A 4347-nucleotide genomic window follows, 5' to 3' on the forward strand; every position below is an offset into this window, starting at 1 on the left:
AAATAGATGTTTTTCTGGAACTCTCTTGCTTTTTCCATGATCCAGCAGATGTTGGCAATTTGATCTCTGGTTCCTCTGCCTTTTCTAAAACCAGCTTGAACATCAGGAAGTTCATGGTTCACGTATTGCTGAAGCCTGGCTTGGAGAATTTTGAGCATTACTTTACTAGCATGTGAGATGAGTGCAATTGTGCGGTAGTTTGAGCATTCTTTGGCATTGCCCTTCTTTGGGATCAGAATGAAAACTGACCTTTTCCAGTCCTGTGGCCACTGCTGAGTTTTCCAAATTCGCTGGCATATTGAGTGCAGCACTTTCACAGCATCATCTTTCAGGATTTGAAATAGCTCAACTGGAATTCCATCACCTTCACTAGCTTTGTTCATAGTGATGCTTTCTAAGGCCCACTTGACTTCACATTCCAGGATGTCTGGCTCTAGGTCAGTAATCACACCATCATGATTATCTGGGTCGTGAAGATCTTTTTTGTACAGTTCTTCTGTGTATTCTTGCCACCTCTTCTTAATATCTTCTGCTTCTGTTAGGTCCATACCATTTCTGGCCTTTATCGAGCTCATCTTTGCAAGAAATATTCCCTTGGTATCTCTAATTTTCTTGAAGAGATCTCTAGTCTTTCCCATTCTGTTGTTTTCCTCTATTTCTTTGCATTGATCGCTGAGGAAGGCTTTCTTATCTCTTCGTGCTATTCTTTTGGAACTCTGCATTCAAATGCTTATATCTTTCCTTTTCTCCTTTGCTTTTCTCTTCTCTACTTTTCACAGCTATTTGTAAGCCTTCCCCAGACAGCCATTTTGCTTTTTTGCATTTCTTTTCCATGGGGATGGTCTTGATCCCTGTCTCCTGTACAATGTCACGAACCTCATTCCATAGTTCATCAGGCACTCTATCTATCAGATCTAGGCCCTTAAATCTATTTTTCACTTCCACTGTATAATCATCAGGGATTTGATTCAGGTCATACCTGAATGGTCTAGTGGTTTTCCCTACTTTCTTCAATTTAAGTCTGAATTTGGTAATAAGGAGTTCATGATCTAAGCCACAGTCAGCTCCCAGTCTTGTTTTTGCTGACTGTATAGAGCTTCTTCATCTTTGGCTGCAAAGAACATAATCAATCTGATTTTGGTGTTGATCATCTGGTGATGTTCATGTGTAGACATCTTTATTTACTGTACACCACACTGAGATTAATATCCTGTGTCCAAATTTGCAGATCTGTGATTTTTCCATAAAGAACTAGAAGCAGTATATCTTCATTAATAAAATTAGGATATATGAAGATTTTTGATATGTATTTCCAACTACCTTTCTCAGTTTTCCCCACATCACAAACACTGTATGAGAGTGCTCATTTTCCTGCTTGCATCCATGATAATTTGATATCAAAATAATGTCTCATTTTGGTTTTAAATTTTATTGCTTGTGGGATCTTAGTTCCCCAACCAGGGATTGTTGAACCCAGGTCCTTGGCAGTGAGAGCGAGAAGTCCTAACCACTGGACTCCAGGGAATTTCTAAATTTTATTTCTTTGATTAAAAGTTATGAGTTGTAAGCTCCAATCAAGTGCTGTTCCAAAGAGCTGAGAGACTTTAAGATGTATGTCCTTTAAAGTGAGCAAGAAACATGAATAGGCTTAGCATTCACTCGGACCTTGAGTCAGTCATTAAGTTTGAGAACATATATTTATCTAAATGAGTACCGTTTTCTTGACAAACATTTAAAAATGTCTCTTCTGTACTAGGCAATACATACAAAGGCATTAAGAATACAGAAATAATAAAAGTTTCTATATGATAAGGACTCGAGAAAAAAATTATACAAGAATTAAATATGATAAATATGCAGGAAGAAACATCAGGAGCTGCCCTGGAAAATAGTGATCTGGGTCTAATTTTAGTTTTTTGCCTTGGCTGAAAATATTTTTCTAAATGCTTTTTTGGTATTGACTTCAGAATTTATGACAAATCCTCGTGCACAATTTCTGTAGTAGTGAATGTTCATCCCTTTGAGATGGGTTTTATTTTTTGAACTAATATGTTTTCTGAAGCCAAGTCTGGTGAATGAATCAGGTGTTGATTATGCTTTTGGGATTTTAATTATATAATTGGGTTTTTTTGTCCTGAGTGATACATAATTCAATGTTATCAAGTTATTAAACCAATTTTATTAAGTGGCTACATGGAATTGATCCCACTCCTTGAACAATATTACTGTGTCCTATACAGTGATGACTTTAAAACCTTTTTGACTCAAACCAGTGGGAAACATGTATACCACAGAGGGAAATATATCCTACACTGGGAAATATAGGGCTTCCCTCATAATTCAGTTAGTAAAGAATCTGCCTGCAACGTAGGAGACCCCGGTTTGATTCCCGGGTCGGGAAGATCTGCTGTAGAAGGGATAGGCTTCCCACTCCAATAGGCTTGGGCTTCCCTTGTGGCGCAGCTGGTAAGGAATCCAGCCACATATGTGGGAAACCTGGGTTCAATCCCTGGGTTGGGAAGAGCCCCTGGAGAAGGGATACCCATTCCAGTATTTTGGCCTGTAGAATTCCACAGACTGTAAAGTTCATAGGGTTGCAAAGAGTTGGACACAACTGAATGACTTTCACTTTCACTGGGAAAAGTATTTTACTTTACAAACCAGTAAACACACATACATACAGCTGAAACAGATTTCACAGAACAATATACCCTTCCATGGAGCAGCATACTCTAGTATTTTTTATTGTATTCTATTCCACTTTTTAAAAATTGCTGGGAGGAGGGTGACATGCTAAATTGATTTCATGTGCCACTAATGAGTCCTAACTCATTGTTAAACAGTGGTCCAGGTTTCAAATTAACTATCTTCCTTCATTACTTTGGCTCAACTGTTTTCCAGGAATTCAGGGAAATAATATAATCTGTTGATTTTAAAATATTTAACTGAATTGATTGTTACTGTCACATAAAAGAAATGGATGGAAATTGCAAAGACTTGGAAATGCTGCTATGCGTCCCAAGAGTTCCTATCATTCCAGGTTTTAGCCTGACTCTTTAAATAGCAGCTTCTGTGATAAACTTAAGGAACACTCTAATCTGAACCTGCAGTGAAGTACAATTATCAAGCTGCAACATATTTACCAATACCCACAGGTATTTACCAATGCCCGCAGGTAATTATCATGAGCTGTATAATTACCTTGTTTTTAACACAGGAGCCGTGTGCTCACTTTTGCCTTTATTTTAAAAATTATTGGTGGCTATTTTTAAAGCACTGCAATTGAGCAAAATGTTGGAAAGGTTTAATACGTTTCAGTTAATAATGATAATAATACAGCCCCTGGTATCCAAACAAAATCTTAAGCTTATATGACAATGTGATGAAAACAAATATGTGAAAACTGTAAGAACAATACACTTTTAGCGACCGTTTATTTATTCAGTGATATATATTGAGGGCCTACAATGTATCAGATACTCTACAGCACAGCAGATTTGATTGACTTTTATTCAAAAAAAGGCCTTTTCCCTGGGGAAAGTCATTGAAATTCAGAATTTGTAAATTCAGCATGAAAAAGACTATGAATATGATACTCTTAACAACATAGACTGCTACTGCTAAGTCAGTTCAGTCGTGTCCAACTCTGTGCAACCCCATAGACGGCAGCCCACCAGGGTCCCCCGTCCCTGGGATTCTCCAGGCAAGAACACTGGAGTGGGTTGACATTTCCTTCTCCAATGCATGGAAGTGAAAAGTGAAAGGGAAATCGCTCAGTCATGTCCGACCCTCAGTGACCTCATGAACTGCAGCCTTCCAGGCTCCTCCATCCATGGGATCTTCCAGGCAAGAGTACTGGAGTGGGGTGCCATTGACTTCTCCGAATGGAGATGACTGATTTTGATGTAGGGGAAAGTATCTTGAGGGGCTATGAAGAACAGGTAACAGTCTTCTAGATGATAAGGGGCAAGTACTGAAACAGGGAACAGAGGGAGACCAAAAAGCATCAGAGGGACTGGCATGCCCATGGAACAGTAAGTCTGGTGCCAATAAAAGATGTGCTACTTTGGGGAGAGTAGCAGGAAATATATGAGAAAGGTAACAGATGTCATTCCATTTTAAGAAGTTGATTTCATTTTAAGTCACTGCTTAAGTATGGCATGAAAGGCAATCCCATAGAGAAAAGGAATATCAGAGTCTCCTAGGCAGAGAAATTAGATGATCAGATCAGACTTAGCTTTTGCAAAAACAATTCTGACAACAATGGAGAGGCATCATGTCAGGGAGATCAACTGGAAGCCTTCTGAGACAGTGAAAGCATTCGAAGGACTTATATGGAGAAGAATA

Source organism: Bison bison, unplaced genomic scaffold (genome assembly GCF_000754665.1).
Source record: "Bison bison bison isolate TAMUID 2011002044 unplaced genomic scaffold, Bison_UMD1.0 scf7180017846569, whole genome shotgun sequence".
Classification (NCBI taxonomy): Eukaryota; Metazoa; Chordata; class Mammalia; order Artiodactyla; family Bovidae; genus Bison; species Bison bison.